This window comes from Dermacentor andersoni, chromosome 5 (genome assembly GCF_023375885.2).
Source record: "Dermacentor andersoni chromosome 5, qqDerAnde1_hic_scaffold, whole genome shotgun sequence".
In the NCBI taxonomy this organism is placed as follows: domain Eukaryota; kingdom Metazoa; phylum Arthropoda; class Arachnida; order Ixodida; family Ixodidae; genus Dermacentor; species Dermacentor andersoni.
The window spans coordinates 142,009,168-142,032,437 of NC_092818.1; the positions used below are offsets into that span (position 1 = coordinate 142,009,168).

General features: G+C 45.1%; 1 long non-coding RNA gene across 1 annotated transcript in view; it reads left to right on the forward strand.

The window, feature by feature from the left end:
- LOC129385088 (uncharacterized) overlaps window positions 1–22,649 on the forward strand; it is a 43,366-nt gene extending 20,717 nt beyond the window's left edge. Inside the window, exons 2-3 of the long non-coding RNA XR_008612646.1 lie at window positions 15,719–15,793; window positions 22,075–22,649. This is a non-coding gene — a long non-coding RNA (uncharacterized lncRNA). The remainder of the gene's footprint in view (window positions 1–15,718; window positions 15,794–22,074) is intronic.
- The last annotated feature ends 621 nt before the right edge of the window (window positions 22,650–23,270 follow it).

The following is a 23,270-nucleotide window of genomic DNA, read 5'->3' on the forward strand; positions in this document are numbered from 1 at the left end:
CAGTTTTTGCTTTTCTCTTCTTTCTTCTTCTCCGCCCTTAAACTGGCTCTCTTAACTGTACTACACGCAGAGACAAAGAAACAGCGCGCGAATGCGATCCCATAGATGAGATGAATATATATATATATATATATATATATATATATATATATATATATATATAGAAAACTATCAGTCATAGCTCTCGTAGTATAGCCCTCTGGGCCGTTTCCTTTTTTTTTTTCCGAAAGTAGTCCTATTAGGGTTATTATAATTACACGAAGGTACTTCGCCCTCATCAGCAGCAGCCCTTGGTATAGTTATTCTGGCGGCTAGCTTCCCACGCTATGCGTGCCGCCATCGCACCTGGTTAAGCTTTTCCTAGACGCGTTGTCCGCGCAACCTTGAGCGATCGGAAAGCACGTTTCCCCCTCTTGGCCGGCGGAGAAGGGATGCTTCGTTCCGGCCGCGAAGCTCTCCACATCTCTGTAAGGTGCCTTGTGGATGTCTCGCGCTGAAGATGCCCTCTCGGTGAGCGCATATTTCACCCCTCATCTTTTAAGAGGTTCAATACATACGAGCATTTGTCTAGCAAACCAGATTTTTTTCAAGGGAATTTTCCACGTCTCAGTAATTTCTCTCGTCGTATTCGAGTGCTGATTGCCGTGTTATAGTTTGTTAACGAAGCTTTCCCTCAAGTCTAAATATTTTAAGGCAGTTTTCCTAGCCTCTAAAGCCGCTCGAGTTCGCTCTTCTCCTTGAGCGGCCATTTTTCCTAGAAAGTATGCCTTCCAACTACTCTGCCCTTAAACTGGCTCTCTCAACTACTACACGCAGAGACAAAGCAACAGCGCGCGCATTAGATCCCATAGATGAGATGAATATTTACAATTAGTATTAGGGTTAAAATTATATTCGAGTGCTGATTGCCGTGCTATCGTTTGCTAACGAAGCTTTCCCTCAAGTCTAAATATTTTAAGGCAGTTTGTCGTGTGCGTATCGTGGCTACGCACGCTTATATCGCATTCCGTTTCTCTACCACGGCTGCGCTTTAAAACCACGGCGCTGCAGTTTTTGCTTTTCTTTTCTTTCTTCTTCTCCGCCCTTAAACTGGCTCTCTCAACTACTACACGCAGAGACAAAGAAACAGCGCGCGCATTAGATCCCATAGATGAGATGAATATTTACAATTAGTATTAGGGTTATAATTATATTCGAGTGCTGATTGCCGTGCTATCGTTTGCTAACGAAGCTTTCCCTCAAGTCTAAATATTTTAAGGCAGTTTGTCGTGTGCGTATCAAAAACCGACTATCGCGGACAACATGAGTCTCTTTCCACGTAAGTGTGAGGCTCGGAGGAGGAGCTGTGGCGCTTGAAAGTAGCCTGGGGCCTGACGAACCAACCGACTGAGCTATCTTTCCGGGCAACATCGAAGGGTCACGAGTTCAAATCACCTGTTATGTTCCGTTTTTTTTTTTTTTTTTTTTTTTTTTTTCCCGCCCCTTTTTCTTTCTTTTTTTTTTTCTTTCTTTTAATGTCTTTTCCTTTATTTTATCACTGTACGGGAACCCTCCTAAAAAAAAAAATAGATATATATCTTCAAATATGTAAGGCCTCACATGTGCAGGTCATAAATACGAGGTTCTCTAGCCGAGTGCCATCCATGCGGTATAACCGAGCTCAGATTGGTCCACCTTGACTGACCAAGTAGGGCACCACTGTAGGTTAAATGAGGCGTACAACTCCTGCGGGACCCGCCGTGGTTGCTCAGTGGTTATGGTGTTAGACTGCTGAGCACGAGGTCGCGGGATCGGACCCCGACCACGGCGGCCGCATTTCGATGGGGGCGAAATGCGAAAACACCCGTGTACTTAGAATTAAGTGCACGTTAAAGAACCCCAGGTGGTCGAAATTTTCGGAGTCCTCCACTACGGCGTGCATAATCAGAAAGTGGTTTTGTCACGTAAAACCCCATAAATTAATTTTTAATTTAACTCCTACGGGGACGGTAGAGTATCCGTCTCCAGTGCAAGAGGACCGTGATTCAAATCCCGGTGCCGCGCTATTCTCCACCGGAAAATACAAAAAAAAAAAACCGTGTGTTGAGAAAATTGCACAAACAGGCCTGGAGTGCGGCCTGATCCCGGTGACCAGAACCGGTAACGCACTCTCTCACCAGAGCAGGATTGGCCACCCTGGTGCAGTACTTGGCCACAACCTCCTATATGAATACAACAATCGAACCCCGGCCCTCAGTCCCCAGCAGCCGCGAAGCAACTGACCACGGCGGCGGTCAGATCTGTGACGCTGCAGAGGGTGCTAAGAATACCTGGCTCCGGACAGGCCGCCATTGGAATCGGAACCTGGCAACGTTTAACGTTAGAACGCTATCTAGTGAGGCGAGTCTAGCAGTGTTATTGGAGGAATTAGAGGGTAGTAAATGGGATATAATAGGACTCAGTGAGGTTAGGAGGACAAAAGAAGCATATACAGTGCTAAAAAGCGGGCATGTACTGTGTTACCGGGGCTTAGCGGAGAGACGAGAACTAGGAGTCGGATTCCTGATTAATAAGGAAATCGCTCTTAACATACAGGAATTCTATACCATTAACGAGAGGGTGGCATGTCTTGTTGTGAAACTTAATAAGAGGTGCAAAATGAAGGTTGTACAGGTCTACGCTCCTACATCTAGTCATGATGACCAGGAAGTCGAAAGCTTTTATGAAGACGTAGAATCGGCGATGGGTAAAGTCAAAACAAAATACACTATACTGATGGGCGACTTCAATGCCAGGGTAGGCAAGAAGCAGGCTGGAGACAAGTCAGTGGGGGAATATGGCATAGGCTCTAGGAATAGCAGAGGAGAATTATTAGTAGAGTTTGCAGAACAGAATAATATGCGTATAATGAATACCTTTTTCCGCAAGCGGGTTAGCCGAAAGTGGACGTGGAGGAGCCCGAATGGTGAGACTAGAAACGAAATCGACTTCATACTCTGCGCGAACCCTGGCATCATTCAAGATGTAGACGTGCTCGGCAAGGTACGCTGCAGTGACCACAGGATGGTAAGAACTCGAATTAGCCTAGACTTGAGGAGGGAACGAAAGAAACTGGTACACAAGAAGCCAATCAATGAGTTAGCGGTAAGAGGGAAACTAGAGGAATTCCGGATCAAACTACAGAACAGGTATTCGGCTTTAACTCAGGAAGAGGACCTTAGTGTTGAAGCAATGAACGACAATCTCATGGGCATCATCAAGGAGTGCGCAATAGAAGTCGGTGGTAACGCCGTTAGACAGGAAACCAGTAAGCTATCGCAGGAGACGAAAGATCTGATCAAGAAACGCCAATGTATGAAAGCCTCTAATCCTACAGCTAGAATAGAACTGGCAGAACTTTCTAAGTTAATCAACAAGCGTAAGACAGCGGACATCAGGAACTATAATATGGATAGAATTGAACAGGCTCTCAGGAAAGGAGGAAGCCTAAAAACAGTGAAGAAGAAACTAGGAATAGGCAAGAATCAGATGTGTGCGTTAAGAGACAAAGCCGGCAATATCGTTACTAATATGGACGAGATAGTTCAAGTGGCTGAGGAGTTCTATAGAGATTTATACAGTACCAGTGGCACCCACGACGATAGTGGAAGAGAGAATAGCCTAGAGGAATTCGAAATCCCACAGGTAACGCCAGAAGAAGTGAAGAAAGCCTTAGGAGCTATGCAAAGGGGGAAGGCAGCTGGGGAGGATCAGGTAACAGCAGATTTGTTGAAGGATGGTGGTCAGATTGTTCTAGAGAAACTGGCCACCCTGTATACGCAATGCCTCATAACCTCGAGCGTACCGGAATCTTGGAAGAACGCTAACATAATCCTAATCCATAAGAAAGGGGACGCCAAAGACTTGAAAAATTATAGACCGATCAGCTTACTGTCCGTTGCCTACAAAGTATTTACTAAGGTAATCGCAAATAGAATCAGGAACACCTTAGACTTCTGTCAACCAAAGGACCAGGCAGGATTCCGTAAAGGCTACTCAACAATAGACCATATTCACACTATCAATCAAGTGATAGAGAAATGTGCAGAATATAACCAACCCTTATATATAGCTTTCATTGATTACGAGAAAGCGTTTGATTCAGTCGAAACCTCAGCAGTCATGGAGGCATTACGGAATCAGGGTGTAGATGAGCCATATGTAAAAATACTGGAAGATATCTATAGCGGCTCTACAGCCACCGTAGTCCTCCACAAAGAAAGCAACAAAATCCCTATAAAGAAAGGCGTCAGACAGGGAGATACGATATCTCCAATGCTATTCACAGCATGTTTACAAGAGGTATTCAGAGGCCTGGAGTGGGAAGAATTGGGGATAAAAGTTGATGGAGAATACCTTAGCAACTTGCGATTCGCTGATGATATTGCCTTGCTTAGTAACTCAGGAGACCAATTGCAATGCATGCTCACTGACCTAGAGAGACAAAGCAGAAGGGTGGGTCTGAAAATTAATCTGCAGAAAACTAAAGTACTGTTTAACAGTCTCGGAAGAGAACAGCAGTTTACGATAGGTAGCGAAACACTGGAAGTGGTAAGGGAATACATCTACTTAGGGCAGGTAGTGACCACGGATCCGGATCATGAGACTGAAATAACCAGAAGAATAAGAATGGGTTGGGGTGCGTTTGGCAGGCATTCTCAAATCATGAACAGTAGGTTGCCACTATCCCTCAAAAGGAAAGTGTACAACAGCTGTGTGTTACCAGTACTCACATATGGGGCAGAAACCTGGAGGCTTACGAAAAGGGTTCTGCTGAAATTGAGAACGATGCAACGAGCTATGGAAAGAAGAATGATGGGTGTAACCTTAAGGGATAAGAGCAGATTGGGTGAGGCAACAAACGCGGGTAAACGACATCCTAGTTGAAATCAAGAAAAAGAAATGGGCATGGGCCGGACATGTAATGAGGAGGGAAGATAACCGATGGTCACTAAGAGCTACGGACTGGATTCCAAGAGAAGGGAAGCGTAGCAGGGGGCGGCAGAAAGTTAGGTGGGCAGATGACATTAAGACGTTTGCAGGGACAACATGGCCACAATTAGTACATGACCGGGGCAGTTGGAGAAGTATGGGAGAGGCCTTTGCCCTGCAGTGGGCGTAACTAGGCTGATGATGAAAGAAAGAGGAAGTGAAATTTCGAGAACCGATCTGACAACTCTTAGTATGTTGAAAAAAATAGAACCACTGCACAATTGTTTCGGTTCACGGTTTTCTGGTACGTCACGTAAGCTTTTCTCCTGCTCAAGTCTATAATCATAGAGAGCACAACTCTACGAGGACATCCGCAATTTCTGCAGGTGTGGCGCGGGTTGTATGAAATTGTGGCTCAGGACACCACTGGCTTCCGATCGCTTGGCTGCAAGAGGTCTTGGATTAGAGCAGCTGCTGGCATGCGCTAAGGCCCTGAAAAGTATAAGGGCACCTTGAACGATGAAATCAATGTATACGAAAATGCGCAAACTAAACAGTCAGGAAGGTTGTGTAAGACACACAAAAACATTTTCTCTGGTGTATCCGCGATATAACATGGCTCCCCTCACCATTTATTTCTTTATTTTTTTATCATTTTTTTTTAGTTACCGAGATGTGTCATCAGTATGCGCTCTAATGCGATGTTCAAAACTTTGCGGGGCCTACATTATCCTGTTCCTTGGTCCGTGAAAATGACCCGGCCACAACGGCGCATGTCCGATATATATAGGCCTGAAACTAAAAACCAATAATCTTTTTTTTTTTTCTATTTTCGCCGTGGACTGGCGGCGGTTCCGACGTTCACTTAAGTCGTCAGCCGTCTCTCAGAACGCCATCTATTCGTCTTTCCGAGCACAAATTGCCTTGCTTGAAACTTTACGCTTTATTTCTCAACTTCTTTATTTTATATTTTTTTCAGTCATCCTGACTCGACTAATACCACGTTCCTCTTTTTTGTTTATATGTGTATTTATTCGAACTTCAATCGTCGAGAAACCTCGTCTCGACGCGAAAGGGAATGCAAAGCGAAGGCCGCTCTACAGGCAGATTATGTCATTTCTTTCTTCGAGAGATGTGCGACGGAATCATTACGAAAACGAGAATGGTGGAGAACGGTGAAATACTGGTGTGCTCGCTGAACTGAAAGAGAAATGTTGCATCAGAAAGTGCGTTTTTTTAGGAAGCAGTTATCGGAGGACGTCTTCTGTTATTGATTTCCGATGACGGTCCCGCACGATATTTGCGCACATTTACCAACGCCTACACTCGAGCGAGACTAAGCGCTGCATACCCGGTGGGACAACTTCGCTTGCGATGCTATTTCATCCCGAAACGATAGAGGTCTTTTTTATATAGTGTTAGCCATTTAATAGCATACCAGTTATTGTACTAAGTGAAGTTCTAGCTAGTTAATGTTAGCCAGTTAATGGCCTTATCGGCCTTAATTGTTGGCTTGGTTCTATGTAAGAAAAAAAGAAAAAGTACCGTGTTGCGCAACCTTTCTGTGGTCGTTCTCGCGCAGCTCTGTGCTTTAGCGACGAAAAGGACAGGAATAAAAAAAAATTGGGAGTTTCGCCCAAAAGGCGAAGCATCGATTGCGATAGGAAAGTAATGGACAGCTAGATATACCAAGTAAGGGTGGTAGTTATATTGGCCGTATAAACACGTAAACACAGGCACACTAACTCAATTAACAAGCGTGGTATCACGCGCGCGCAAGCAAACATGAACACATCTCACTCGATGACCGCGGAAACTCGCTGTCAAAACGCTGGAGCGAGGAAATGCGGCAGCAGCAGCGAGCGAATTGATCTTCGTGCCGCGTGTCGCATCAACGCGAACTAAGCCGCGAAAATACAGCGCGCGGCCGGACACTCTTCACGTCGCAGATAGCTTTCAGGATACAGCGAGCGGCCCGGTAGGGCGCGCGCGGCCGCCCGTAGTATAACGCGCCCCCTCATCTCCATCCCCTCACCCCGGATCCTTGCGCGCGACAGAAAACGGCGCGCTTCCGACCCGCTTCCCTTGCTTGCGTGCGCGAGATTGAGCCGCGATCACCGGCTCGCCTTCGTACGCTTTCACTCGCACATAAAGCACACGGCACGCGGCAACGATTTTATCGACCTTCGACTTTTGTATGGAACATCACGGCGACGGCAGAAATTCGCCTGAAGTGTCCATAAATAGCTATCGCAATAAAGAAAAGACGACATAGAAAAGGGCAGCTGATACAACGAGTCATGAGAGAATAGAATCAGTACGAAATGCGAGAACGAGAAACAGGATCCGTGCATTCACAAAAAAGCTCTTACGATAGAACTGTTTTATTTAAGTGACAATTCAAGCCAATCATGGTGCTGGACATATCGTTAGCGAAGGAAGCCGGCCAGTGACAAATAACAAAGAACACTTATACGAAAAGTTTGCTGAATTCGATCCCGGGTGCGGAGAGCATCAAGCTAGCTCCTGTCGCAAACGTACAGAAACGTTTGTGGCAGGAAGTGCGGAACGTGCGCGTTGTTCTGCGTATGACGACTATGTTGGCGCGGTAGAAATGAGCCAAAATGCTTGGCAAGCGCTGTCCCGTTATCGTCACATCTCGGCTTAGGCTCGTTTTCTTCATTCGCGGCAAGAGTGCGATGAACGACGCGCTTTTGTTCGATGAAAAATCTTTGAGGAAGGTGCACGCGCTTGTTGATATGCTTTCTCTATTTCAATCAGAAAAGCTGAATAACATGGTAGAGCCTTCGGGCCGTGCTATATCGCAAAATTATCAAGAAATTATTTACACTTCTCGGATAAGAAGTCTTTTTTTTCGCAAACGTCTTTTTCCCAGCTGGGAGAAGCCATTAGTCACTTGGCGTTCTGTTTTCGAGCAGAAAGTGCAGCGTGATCTTCCCAGGTGCGGCTAGGGCACTTCGATAGAAGCGAACTGCCCCTTGCGTGCTGAAGGACTTCTTTGCAAGAACCCGATGGCGGTTAGTTGAGAATTCCCGCCTCTGTCGTACCAAACGCAGCATTAGGGATTTTGTTTTTTAGAATAGGGACCTCGGAGAAATCTGTCGCCACCGCGCATGCATCAGACGCGGAAGGCGTTCGCAGTTTGCGTCGAGCACGCTATTTCTCACGCATATATAGCGCGCCTCCTCAAACTTGTCCCAAAAACTTTGGGGCTGCGTTCACAAAGATGAGACAGCAACGTAGCCGGCGTGGGAGTTCCGAAATGGCCGTATGACCGGGACGTCGGCGATGAGAGAGAGAGAATAAACATTTTTATTGGGTGAATGAAGCTTTGGAGAGGCGTCCTCATTCCAGAATGCCTTGAGCTCGGGCCGCGTCCTGGGCCCTCGCAATCAGCCGTTGCTGATCCTCGAGGTCGGAGCTGGCCAAGGCTCTCTCCCAAAGCTCGTTAGTGGGGTAAGGGTTCGGAGGATTTAATGAATCATCCCCGAGAACAGCCAGAAAATGCGCCGAGTATTTCCAATGATAGGTTTGAGAACTCGCTCACACAGCTTCGTTGTCTTTGATGTAGCATTTGCTCAGATTGGCGTACGTCTGCGAAGTTTTTAATGCGATAGCATTTCAGGTGAACTTTATATCCACTTTGGAAGATATCAAGTTCCCCTGACGAAAGATATGGGCCGATCCTGGAGGCAGCGCAGTCTTATACAGTGTCTCAAAGCGCTTGCTGCCACAAGAGAAGAATGCGAGAAACTTGCGCGTAACGCACGTGGCAGACGTTTCAATCAGCGAATTTGGCGCGAAAGAAGCATGCGTGCGATCGTGGCCTATATAGTGATTTCAACGTTTGGCAGCTGTGCTAGAAGACACAAGGTTCGATCTTACCATCGGTCACGTATTTCTTTGCAGAATATAGGCGGACGTACTTCACCAATTTTGGAGGCATCTAACAGAAAACTCGACCTGTGGCGGGGCGTATGCGAGCGTGCCGCTGTGTGCACGAAATCGCAAATTTGTAAGGAGATACGAGGTTACAGAAACGTCGCTCTGATACATTATAACGGGCAAGGTCGACCGTGACGCACGCACGGGTTGCTGTCGTGACGTCACAATAACCCCATTCTCTAAATAGGCTATCATATTCTTAGAGAGTTGACGGTTTTTTACTTTAACGAAGACGTCGTTGCCGTCACTTTGGATATTGCATTACTGTGCTATATGTTTAGTTAACTTGCCTAGTTATTTGCAGAATTTGTGCTTTAAAGAGATGCTTCTTTAGTTAATGATGACGTACCGCTTTCTTTATAATCGGCTTTCTGAAGACTAGCACTGCGAAGTTTAAAGCGAAAAAAAAAAGTAAGGAACGACAAATCTGTCGAATGGTCATACGCTTAATTTTCATTGCATATTTGTATCTTGTACCATATCTTGTTTGTCTTTCCGTCCCTTACCAAAAAATGCTGGACTATACGCATGCGAGTAGTACAACCACGCTTAGCTGGGATGAGATAGTCCAGCCTGGGGACGGGTTATGTGAGGACTATTTTCGTGCGATTCTATTCTTTTCGTATTAGCCGTCCCGCTCAGTGGCCAATCTCGGTGGTAGCCGGGACGCGGCTTCGTTCTAACGAATGACAAAGGCAAAACATATATATATATATATATATATATATATATATATATATATATATATATATATATATATATATATATATAGAGAGAGAGAGAGAGAGGTAAGAATCGTTATCTAATCTGCCGAACTCAAATTCACTGAAAAAGGAACTCGCTTAGTATTCTGCATATACTACTGTAATCTCAAGTCTATAAGCCATGAACGTAGACCGCTGTTCGCAGAAAAATTCAAGGAACCGTATTATTCCAGATCTAACAAATCCAAGCTACACTAGAAGATCCCTCTTGGAACTATTTCAAGTGCAATATTCACTGCAGCCAGCCTGCGCTTACTGTGTATACCACATACCACATACCTCGCGTATGTGAAGAATTTAGCACGGGCCGTGTTGGAGTTGCAAGTATTCAACAGCTGATTTAGAACATCAAAATTTTCCGTTCAAATGAAAAGCACTGATCTAGAAACGAGCAGAGTGATCCTTCAGCTGTAGCAGTTTCTTTACATTTTATTTCTTTGTTCATTAGATCTGTTTACATATGCCACCCAAGAAAGGCGCTGGTCTGCTACAAAGAAAACATTCGTCTTCGTTGGCTATCTGCATATTTATAATATACTTTAACGCACTTAGTTGGGGGTTTTATAGATGCACGCAGGTTAGGAAGAAAGAAATCGACGTTTGGGCGGTTTTCTTACTCAAGCTGATGGCAACTGCCTGCAATTTTGGCCGTGAAGAATAGCTATAGGCCACCCGCATTAGACGTGGGCCGTGGCTCCGAGTGCAATTATAGATGCCGAAAGAGATCCTCCTCTTCCGTGTCATCTCCGTTACGCGACTTCCTTCTAGCACATTTCGCAGCTATTTCATTCGATCTCCCCCGCTCTGGTCTCGGTGCTCCGTTCGTGCCGTTCACAACTGAATTTGACTCCGCGACTCGCGCGTCACCGCGGCGGACAGAACCGTCACAGTCAACAGTGAAAAGAAAGTCACGCGAAATTTTCATCTCTACTCCCGCGTCCAGAAATGCCGGATCCAGTGAACCACACTATTTAGAAGGGTTCTCATTCGGAAACCGTTGCTTCGGGATAGAAGAGTCTTCTTTTAGAAAAAATTAAGTTCAGCGAGTAATTCGCGGTATTTACTCACGCTTCCTTTCAGAACCCTTCCGCTGCGCGATCTTTGGTTCCTGAAAAAAAAAATTATAATGCGTAAGTTTCAGAGTTGTTCATGTCATCTGAGGCCGAGACTAAGAGAAACGGTCCTCTTAGTCTGTCCAGGTTTTGAATGGGTTTGCCCCGCAGCTGCGTCACGAGGAATGGCAACTGTCAATAACAAAACGACAAAAAGGGGTGATGAGCGCGAGTTTGTGAAGCCAAGTGAAGCGTTGACGCCGCGGCGTTTAGGGAAACACGGGCCCACGCTTTTTGAGAAGACAGTCAGCCAAACGAATCAACAAACAAGAAATACGCGGGTCTCGAAACTTCAAAGAACCCACTCACGTTTCTCTTATCCGCATAGCTGAAACGGGGTACCCGGAAGTACGCTTTGTCTAAACTTCCCACTTACCAAAATATATAATTGTGAGAATTTATATTATCGACGTCATCTTCCTCATCTGTACATAACCATCACCATCACTTCGCAACTTCATCTTCGGCGCGCTAGCTCGTGCTTTGGGAATAAAAGCGTCGAGTAAAATCGTTGCTTCTTAAGTGGTGGAAGCGCTTTAAGGTCGCTTTGACCTCTCTACCTTCCTCTCCTGGAGTGGCGTTCGGGTCGTCGCTTACGCCAAGTACCCACCGACATGTCACAAGACGAACAAGCAGCGTCCACCGGACCCGTTCAAGTGCCGGCCACCCCACCCTCCTGGACTATAATCAGCCGCCAGCGCAATCCTGAGGTATTCGCTGGCCTACCATGGGGGCAATTAGTGTGTGCATTTATATCATGGACGTCATCTTCCTAATATCTACTTAACCAACACCATCGCTTCGCAACTTCATCTTCGGGGCGCTAGCTCGTGTTTTGGGAATAAAAGCGTCGAGTAAAACTGTTGCTCCTCTATATGGTTATGCTTTTGCTACATTAATCTTTCGTTTTTTAAACTATCGATCTGGACCTCGGTACCTCCTATCCTGATCACACGTGTCAGTCCCCTCTACCCCTTCCCCAGTTCAGGGTATATACTACCGGTTTCAGCCTGGTTAACCTCCCTGTCTTTCCCTTATGACTTCTCTCTCTTGTATCAAAACTTTAAAGGAAAGGTGAGTTTGGGAAGTGAGCGAATATATTTGATTTGTGTCAGTGTGCACTGGAATTCACACAGTTAGGCGAGTTGTCACGGCGAGTGAACTTATCACTTTGTGTCATCCACTCAAACAAAAGAATGACCACGAGGCAAAGAATACCAAATCATACATTGATAAATATGCTGTCTGCGTTGTTACTTTGTGTTGGCCCTCATGTGGTTGGGCATTCCTTTTAGCTGTGGGGCGAAGGGGCTGTGTGCGGGTAAACAGTACTTGGTACACGTGCCCATGCCATGCCCGAAAAATGATATGGAGCATGCATTCTTCGCTTCAAAAGTGATTAATCTGAAACTGAATGTAGCCGTGAACGTAGCTAAGGGGAAGTAATAGCGCTACGTTATGAAGGTGTTATAAGCAGAAAACGTTAATTTCTCTGAAGTTTAGCCTCTACCCCTTACAAGAACTTGCGTTTAACGAGGTAAAGAATGTGCGCGAAAAAGAATTGGTTCACTTCGTTGTGAAGCATATTTGAACTTCGTAAACGTTAGAGAGAGAGAGAGAACGGTTTAAATGATGGCTCTAGGCCTATTTGGAGAAGTGATTAAGGGGAAGAGGGCTGAACTCAGCTCATTAAGGAAGCTTCGCACACGAAGCTCCGCAGCGAAAAGTGTCTCTTTGACGTTAGCGCATGGTTTGGGATAGTGCTCGAACTATGTCACCTCATTTAGCCGGCACACATCTTGGAATGTCTCGAGTCCTTCGCATTCCCACACGAGGTGATGAGCATAACATTTTACTTACGGAGAGGGTTGCGGCTAGTCGGGGTCATTGCGTCGCCATCGCCACTGCCATAAGGCAATGTTAAACTGCCCAGCGCAATCATTAAAGAAGGATCTCTAACACTGCATTGTAACTTTCTAGACGAAACAATTTGCACCGAGACAGTGCAGAAAAGAAACAGCCATGAAATATCTTACCTTGCATAACTTGCATACCTTGCATTTTCCCTTCCATTCTTTTTCTTTTTCGTACTTTAACTTCGCTACGCTTGCTGCGGATATTGCGCTTCTTCGCTCGAGACGGAGAAAGCGCTCCAATTTTATAACAGACTGTAAGCGAATGCGTTCTCACTCTGCGGTGTGAATTGTGCACGTTTCGTGCTATGGAAGTTTGCTTCTTCATACTTTCTGTTGGCTGTGCACAAACGCGTTCGTACTGGCATTCACCTTTTAGAAATTTTTCTTGCTACCTCTTACACGACTAAAGAATCAGCAGCTGACATCACCCGTGATGCCGAAGTGTACTACACACACATCTAATATTAGAAGGGGCATGGCCGCGGCGCCTTCTACAGAAGCCGATTACGCCTTAAGCAAAGATAATAATTAAAAGAAAGCGTGCGGCAGTAGCGCATACTTAAGCAGTATGCCAAGTTTCGGTCGACGTCCTTGCGAAGGCGTAGTACGGCGTAAACAGATCTAAACAATGTGGCGTGATATAAATTTCACAACTGGCACGTGGCAGCAGCGGTTGAATGCGAGACTATGTACCGCGTGCCCGAAGCCAAGATGCGTAGAGTTTCTTTGGCGGCGACGAATGGCGCCCTTCTCGTGAACTGTCGAGTGCTCCAAGAGAAACAGACCACTGCCGGGTTCACGGCTCGATCGGGGTGATCTACGCGAGCCCCGGGGGGCCAAGTCGCATACGCATCCTGCGCGGACGATGACACGCTGCATAGCAACCGTCACGCATGGGTGCGAGAACGGGGCCGACGGCTGGGCTCGCTTGAATATTTGCATTCCCCCTTCCGCCGCCCCCCTCCTATATTTTTTTTTTTCGTAATGTCGCGCTTCGATCCTCCATCGCGGCAGCTGTACTATAGCGGATGGGTGGAATGCGAAAACACCTTTCAAGGGGCTTGAGAAGTGACGACGAAGGCCCTCTAAACTATATACATACGAAAAAAAAAAAAAGAAATAGCTAAGCACACTTTACTAATCCAACAATGACAAAACAACTTAGGAAAACTTTATGTCTAGGTACATGTGTTGAGGAGGAAAATATTTCAAGAAAGTATGACATGTACTATTTTGTAATTCACGACTACATAAAACTGCGTGCTCAGAAAAAAGAAATAAGTGTACTAGTTACACGAATCGCATCACTAAGTGCACGAAGCAGCGCCCTAACAGCAATGCGTTGGACACTTGCAGTGCGCTGTAGCTTCACAAAATACCAAAATATCAATACACAAGCCTCGCATACCCAGCGACAATGAAATGAACAGAAGTGATAACTTAAAGGGGGAGCGGGGATACTTAAGTACACAAAGCACGCATCAAAAAGCTGCACACATGCACATTATGTAAGTGATAAACAGGTAAATATATCTATCTACGTACAGGACATACAACAGAAGTAAACACTGGAATCAGTTCACATAATAGATGTCCATTCTACGAGTAAGACGTGGCATTGCTTCCGATAGAGACCTCAGTATACGGCTACCAGTACCAGACGGGCCGAAAAAAAAGAAGCTTGACCACCTGTCAGAGATCCACACGAAGGGAAAGGACCATTGCCGAAGGAGTTTGTCTTCGTCTAGAAAGAAGGGCATCTTGAACAAGACGTTCGTAGTTGTGCGGCGACTGAAATAAAAAATAATAAAAGAATCACCCTGCAAGAGGTAAAAGCTCACCCCAGCTTCACGCCAACTTGGGACACAGGCTAGACCGTGGTTAATGGGTGGGAAATTTTTCAGGGGAACAGGTTTCGAAACGAACCTTCGGACCAATTTGGGTCACTGGTTATGTGTCGGTATGCGCTGGTCCTCAATCAACTTATTTCACGTCGTTCTGGGTGGCATAATGGCTTTTGTCGTTGAGCTGCTAAGTCCGAAACCTTTGGATTAAATCCCGGCTGCGCCGGCCGCAGCTCGATGGGGCGAAATGTAAAAACGCCTGCGTACCGTGCATTGGGTGCACGTTAAACTCCAGGTAGTAAAAATTAATCCGGAGTTCTACACTATGGCGTGCCACATAATCATATCGTAGTCTTGACACGTCCATCCATTGCGTAGGTACTGCGCTCCAGTCAATATTCTTCATGTCCAGTTGGGCAACTGCAGGGGTATGTGCCAGTGGGTATGCGCTGCATGTCAAGGAGCCTCTTTGACGCCGACTTGGGTCACTGCGATGTTTTAGCTGCCTGGTATCATCTTGCTGCTTGTCCTGTGGACCTAGTGGTCAGGCCTTCTAGCACGATATTGTCTGGTAGCCCGCCCTATGCACCTGGTGGTCAGCTATTCTAGGAGCGTGGTGTCTTGCTGCCCACCCTGTGGATCTCGTGGCCAGCTAATCTAGCCACCTGGTATCTCGATGCCCGCCCTGTTGAGCTGGTGTCCAGCTGTTCTAGCGGCATGGTGTCTTGCTTTGTGCCATTTAAACCTGGTGGACAGCTATTCTTCAGAGCTGGGTTCAGAGGATCGCGCGTGCGTTAAAAAAAATCACAGTTGCCAAAAGCTTTTTCTATCACACTTCTTTATCAAATAGGCGATTTGAGAAAGCTGGTTAACATACGCAACATCAGCGTCTGTGTTAACTTCATCCCTTTTGCGCTCTTTGATTCTTGCCATTTCTTTGTACTTAAAGATTGCATTCGTTGAGATTACGGAAGAAGTAGAACGAATCGACGTCGGCGGTTGCTTTCACGTTGGCTGTCACATTGACATTAGCGGTGCATGTGATTGCGTGAGCGTTCAACGGTTTTCGTGAAAGCTTTCACCTATAAAGTCCGAAAGCAACTTCCGCATCTTTTCTGAAGATACCTCGAAATATCTCGATCAATGATGGTTGCTCGTTTATGCAGGATGACCCCGTAGCTTTCGGTTCAAACATCGCGGTGACGGACAGCAGGGCCAAGTTCCGCTTCCTAGCAGATGAGGTCAGCCCAAGCCTTTAGACTATTTTGAAGTATTTGCGCTCAATCAACTTTCGTGTAGCAGTCGCGCGAAGTGCCTTCCTACTTTTTGCTGCAGCCACTTTCTCTTTTGTGCTCGTGAAGTTGGCGTATCTGTGGACAAATGTACTATAGATGCCTGTTCAGTGCAGCACGTACCTGAATTCTATGTCGTGTAGTTGAAAGAATAGCCTGCTCGTTCCTTATTCCGATGCGCAATTCTAATCTTGCTGATAAAATATTCAAGGATACTGCAGGCAGGTTTACATTTGCTGACGTGTCACCCTTTTGATAGCTTCTGCGGAGAATACTTTTGATACAACAGACATTTTTTTATACAGTTGAGGCGAAGCTTCCTAATTAAATGCTATACAGCTAACGTCGGTGAGCCGTCAGCTTATTTTTAGATTTCGTGATATTAAACGACCTAACTCATGCAATGTTTATGCAAGGCCTTCACCTCGTATTTTAATATTTGTGCATTACACCGTTCAGAAGCTATCCTGAAATTCAAACCAAATCAGACAGGTGCACAGTAAGACGTCTTCGCAGCGATGTCACGAGTATGTAGGCGATATGTGATGCTTGTCGAGGGAACAATACTGACGACAGTTGTATTCACAGAGAAGTAGGATACATTCGTAATCCCACGTATTCAGGACATATTCAGGGAAATTACGCTTAATGAACTTTACGTGGAGCAGCTACACTATATGTGCCTTCTGCCGCTTTTAGCCGTAAAAGGCTTTTTCCTGCTCACGAGGCAGGTGTATCAGTGCTTAGATAAATGCACTAGAGCTACTTTTTTGGTTCAGCTCGTCGACAAATTTGATGTTGACACATTCAAAAATAACCCGTTCGTTTCTTATTCCGAAATAAAATTCACAACTCCTGAAAGTGCACTCGAGGACCATTGTAGGTAGCTTTGCGTTTGCCGACGTTTAGCCAAGCTTTTGCTGGTTTCTACCATAGAACCATCGGCGGAAAACATGCCAAATCAGGGGCATGCCAAGAACGATCAAATTATGCAGAAAGTGTGCTGAAAATTCATTACACGTGTTGGCACCTATTCGAAGCGAATTATCTTTATATTTAAGCGCAATAGAACTAACGGCGGTGCGTACAATTGTTTAATTGGATCCAATGCAGCGAGTAAGCTTATGAAATATTTATTCACAACCTTCACGACGTACAATTTTTAGACTTGTGCATCACACCGTTCGTAGGCCGTCCTGAAATGCAAACACCAAATCAGGCAGACGCACAGCGCGAGATGTCTGCATAGCGATGTCACGAGGACGAAGACGATGCGCGATGCTTGTGTATGGAAGAATGTTGATGGCAGGTGTATGCACAGAGAAGTAGGACACATTTGCAATGACATGTATTCAGGACATGTTCAGGGAACTTGTAATCTTGATAAAGCGTGGTTCGGCAGCTTTGCCTCGACGATCATTGAGGGCCATGTACTCTCAGTAGTGACGGATGCGTGCTGATCTCAAAAGTAATCGTATTATATACGAAATAATTATTTATTTGGCGTTGGTCAATGCACCTGGGTCAATGCACCCATGTTCATGCTGCATTATTAGTAGAACCAATGTATTTTATAACGTTCTCTTTCTACCCGTGGCTGTTTTCTGTTTTCTTTTTCTGATGATCACTGAATGTTTTCTTGGTGGGCAACATGAACTTTCTGTTTTTGTTCACTTATGTTTGTAGCTTTCAGGAACTCCGTTTTCACTTGTACTGTCCAGTCAAGCATTAAAATTTAATCTTGGACCCGAGTCACAGACTGTTAACGACCTATTATAATAATAATAAACGACAGCGACATTCAAAGGAACACAATACTACGAGACAAGGATGTCTACATGACATGATGATGACTGTATCATCGGTAGCGTGACTACTTACCTGCTTTGGCAGCAAGAACAGCGTGCGTCGTTATTGACGATGATGCTTAAGCATCAGCGACGGCACAAGCAGCGGAACACCCTGTAGAATATGCATGGTTGCAAACTTTTAAGTGAATAGCTTCTTTTGCATTTTTCGCCTTTTGTGGTAGGTGGTCGGAGTCAGAAAGCACACCGTTTGCTCGTTCGTTATTTCGTTATTTTGTTCCTTCGTTAGTTCGTTCCTTCACTCGTTCTTGGCTCTTTCAATCATTCCTTCAGTCAGATGTTGGTGCATTCCGTCATCGCTGTTTACCTTGACCACTCAATCGTGGGCTTATTTGGCAATCGCCGTCGATGGTTTCTGCTCATTTTTTTCCCCTTCGACAGCACTTACGTAGTGTTGTGACTTCGGGGTAGAGAAAGAAAGACGGACTCTTTCCGCAGACGAAGAACAAACGAAAAACTTTATACAATATTTACAGATAGTGAATGATAGCGTACATGTAGCTGTAAGAGCTCAACAGACCGACTGGGCGGCTGGAAGCGACTCTCTCATTCACAATGGGCCAGTTCTCCCTTTAAGGCCCTTTGGCGACTCCTCGTCGGCAGGAACCAGACGGGGTGGGTGATGACGTCACCCGCATCGAATTCTTGATTCGTCGCGGAGACGGCTGGGTGCTTCTTGAAGTCCTCTGCCGTGTCCAATTCTCGATTGGATGCGGAGAAATGGGAGCTATCTTCGCCTCGATGATAGGCACGTAGCATGGCAGCTCCTGTGGCCTCGATGGCACGTGGTATGGCACTACAGTAGTCAGACCACCGACGTCATAGTCATTATCACATAATCGTCATATCGCTGTCATTTCGTACTCTTGTGGTTGTCATGCTCAGCATGTCGGTGTCATCATCTACGTGTCACTGTCACCAAGCCGTCGTCGTTATCGTTTTTGTGTCTCACCGTCGTCGTTGTTGTACTGTCGTCGTCACACCCGCGTAGTGGCTGTCATCGCCGTCATCTTGGCGTCAGAGTCAAGCTACGTCGCAGTCATCACGGTCGTCGGGTTGCCGCGGTCGTCTTCGTGGCATCACCATAGTGTTCGTGTTATCGCTGGCAGCTTAACGTCCGCGCCATTTTTTGTCGCCCTTAAACGTTGTGCAGTTGTCGTAGAACCATTGTCTTATTCTCTCTTTCACACGCACGCACGCGCTGATTCGCGTGATTTAGTGTTTGAATTTCGGCACCAGATTGAGAACAGTTTTGCTTACAAACATAAAAAAAATTCAATGAAAATAAGGTTATGGCCTTCGTGGTGCATGAATATAAACATTGTATGGGATCACACACTCCACAGGATGAAAGTAAACACTACTATACGCATCGCCGTTAGTTGTATAGCATTTGATTACACGCTTCACTTAGGCATCGCTCCACATAAATTCTAACGCAGTCTTAGCATCTGCATAATTCTGTTCTCATGGGGCATGCATCAACCATTTCGAAGTGCTAATTTGGACCAACTGAGACATTGCACGTTGTATAACAGCCTGAGAATACGCGGAACGAAATTCTACTCCGCACCATCCATTGACATATTGAACTTCATTACATTTCATGTGCCCTGTTGGTTCTTTATAGTCTATTATACACCGGGTGTTTCCGATATCTTTTCACCCGATATACACCAGGTGTTTCCGAATCTTTCCGAAATTTTTTTAAGGATCATCTGTGGCAGATACGGCAATTCAAATCTTTGAGCTGGATTGCCTAAACAGGCGGACATTATCTGGGCGAGAAATCAAAATGCCTAATTGAATAAATAAAGAAATCAATAACTACGCTTTCACTAATCACTTTACAGCACATACTGTACTTTATAAATTGTAGCCTAGGAGTTCGCAAGGTAAATGCAACAAATTCTCAGGATGGCACAAGTTTTGATATAATCATTCCTGAACTTTGCGAAAAAATACATTGGCGGTCCAGTTACCTATGTGCCTCAAGGCATACAACGGCGTATTAAAAACAAGTGGAACGGCAGCGCATTTTTACAGCAAGCTTGATGGTGCATATCTCTAAAATGATGCCATCCACAGAATTCCCTTCAAGTGGATATGCCTTGCAGCCTCACGAGATAAAGTTTGTAAATTGCAATATGTGACGTAAGGCAATTAGTTAGAGATTAATTCATGAATTGTTGTTAATTATTACATCAATCGCTTCGATTTGTTTTGCAAGTAATGTCCGCCTCTTTGAGTAGGCCAGCTCGAGTACTAGAATTGCGTTATCTGCCACACATTATTTCTAAAGATTACTGAAAGTCTTCGCAGAAACACCCGGTATGTGCTGCAGCATTTTGAACAAAACCATCAGATGTTATTGGCTGCACGAGCTTTTTTTTTTCTTTCAGCTCTTTGCCTCGCTACTCCAGAAACCAGGTTATCTTACCCAATTCTTGACTCATTGTACTTACATTGTAGTCGTACTTAATTTCTCACGAATATAAAACTGCTGACGAAAAAATTTACACCAGCTCGTTGGTAATATAGCAAAGACACACTGACAGTGCATAAATGAACTAATAGAAGCGAAGCACGCAAGCATGGCGCGATCTTCAAAAAAAGAAGATACTAAAACATGGCAGGAATTGAATGTTATATGTCATTCATTTTGGTATACCATAACTCTTTATATAATAGCGCAACTAATGCCACGCTCACGGACGACCAAAACCAAACGACATATCTGTAATGTCATGCTCCAATACTGTATTTGAGGGAAAATAAAGATCTTCCTTCTGCTCGAGCATTTGTCGGTTAAGTTTATTGGTTATTGCGTTGGTGCATGTTGTTACCCGTTGAACCTCATTGCGTCTATCAGCGAAGGTGACTGTAAAAAAGTTAAGCAATGAAGAAGGAAGCTAACGCTAAGGGGAAAAATAAAGCAGTCATTATTATTAGCACTAGCCCATTCATGTCCTCTCTCAGAAATTTCTAATAAGCCATGTCTTGCGACAGCCTATTCCATCTTATGCCTGCATACTTCCTATACATATCACGCTACCTAACTCCCTGCCATCCATGACTGCACTTCATTTCCATTGGCACCCATTGTGTAACTCCCATAAACCACCAGTTATCTGCCCTAAGCATTACATGGCCCGTCCTCTTCCATCTTTTTCTCTTAATGTGAACTAAAATATCGGCTATTCCTGTTTGCTATCTGATTCACTTGACTGTCTTCTTGACTCTGAATGTTATGTCTAACATTTCCGCGAGATTTCTTTTTAATCTCGAAGTCTCTGCTCCTTATATTATAGTACCCGTAGAATGCAATTACTGTACCAATTTCAAGGATAGCTGTAAGCTGCCGATCATGATTTCGTAACGGGTGCCCTAAGCTATCCAACCGATTTTATTTTCCGATAAATTTCCTTCCCTTGAGCAGGATCACCTTTGACTAATTTGCCTTGATACTGTGGCCATATCACGCTGTCATTCTGATAGCACCCAGACTGTTAACACGTGACGTCTACGTCACCCATTTCCAAGTGTACTTATATCGCTCCCTCCCATGAATAAAGGCTTTCGTTACCGGATCGCCGGCTTGCCTACAGATACATGTTATCCTAGAGGCTGACTACTACTCGCGAATTCCGATCTTTTTCTAGACAATTCAGCGTTACCTTAGTCTTCTATATGTTAATCTTCAATCTTAATATTTCTTTCCGTTGGCTTAGTCATACCTTACCTTTAACACCAATTCCTATATTAGACAAAAAGAAAAGATCATAAGCACGAAAAACTCTGTGCCCTTCCACTCTGTGAAGCGTTACCAGCGAAGCTGTGTATGTGGGCCGCTGAATGGCGAACTGCACCTCGGCCGCGGGTCTGCCCGGCAATGCACTATCTTTGGGATCGGCTCACGTATGGGGAGTGTTTAACGCCTGCTTCACTTCCGCCGCGGGTCGGCCCAATATTGTACTATCTTCGCGATTTTTTTCTACGCGCGGACACAAAGGTGTGGAAAGTAGCCCTTAACAACATTGCTGCAAAAGGTTGAACGTCATAATTAAGAATTGATACTTTTTGCTTTTAGCAAAACTCATCAAGTGCACCGCCGGTCCTTAGGTTGCATGGGTGGCAGGGGAAACATATGTCGCTCGACGATTAGTCTGCTCACATTACGTAAGAAAAACTGCACGCTGTGTTAAGGAAAGGTGGAATCCGCGTAACCCAAATGTCATGATCGAGAATAGGCTTCTATTATACCACTGCACTCCACTGCACTCCACTTACCCACCTAGCACTTGTATGTTACTGTCTATTAGTGGACGGTAAAGACTGTTTGTCGATTATACATTCGCGCAGGGTCCTCCGAGCCGAGCCGACTCCCACTTGGCGAGAGACCGTCGCAGCGTGGCCGTCTCGCACGTTTCGATGGGCTCCCGGGCGTCCTCGCAGAAGCAGGGACTCATCCGGTCCTCGCTCTTTCCTTGCCACTCACTCTATTCCAGACTGCCTGGTGGGGAGATGGACGTGTCTCTCGTTTAGCACCCACACTTTCAGGACTACGGCAACTACGACTGGGTCATGCGTACGTTTCGTGGCCAGAATTTCGAGACACGGGGCGTCCCGGATGAATTGGACATGTTTACTAACGGTAACGCGGGGTGGTACCTACTTGGACATTATTTTAAAATCTATTACTGATTACGTACACGCGTAGTTCCAGATGACGTTACAAATAAAGTCGCCTTATATTTGTGTTACAGAAAATTTGTGGGTTCTTACGTGCCAAAACTTTCATTTCACCTGTTCAATAAATCTTGCGTGCTTTGGCTGTATAGATCTTGTAGGAGTGTATGGCATGTACGAGGGCGAATGAAGTACCTGTTATTGTTTTACGATGTTTATTTTGAATAAAGACAAGTTCTGTGTTATTAGGGTTGTAAAATGTGTGATATTCCCATCTTTTTCCTGTTGTAAAAGGTGAGTCCCACGTCAAGCATTTCTCACTCTTCAGTATTACGTTTTACATGAAGCACACGCAATGCCTCACAAATTCAAGCGTACCAGAGAGCTGGAAGAATGTCAACACTGTACTAACCCCTAAGAAGGGAGACGTTAAATAATTGAATAACTATAGGTCCATTAGCTTTTTTTTAGCATGGTATAAAATATTCAATATAATTTCCTATAAAATCAGGGCAGCACTTCAATCAACCAAGGAAACAGGCTGACATCATTATTCAGGTAATTGAGAAATCTGCAGAGTCCAATCATCCTATATATATATATATATATATATATATATATATAGCTTTCATAGATTATGTAACGACATTTGAATCACTAGAGATACAAGCAGTCATGGAGGCGCCCGTAATCAAGGAGTACAGGAGGCATGCGGGAAGTACCTACAACCTACAACGATTCCACAGTTATCTCAGTTCTCCGCAGCAAAAGCAGAAAGTTACCTGTCTAGAAAGGGATCAGGCGAGGAAACATGTTCTCTACAATGCTATTCACTACCTGCCTAGAAGTATTCAAGCTGTTAGACTTTG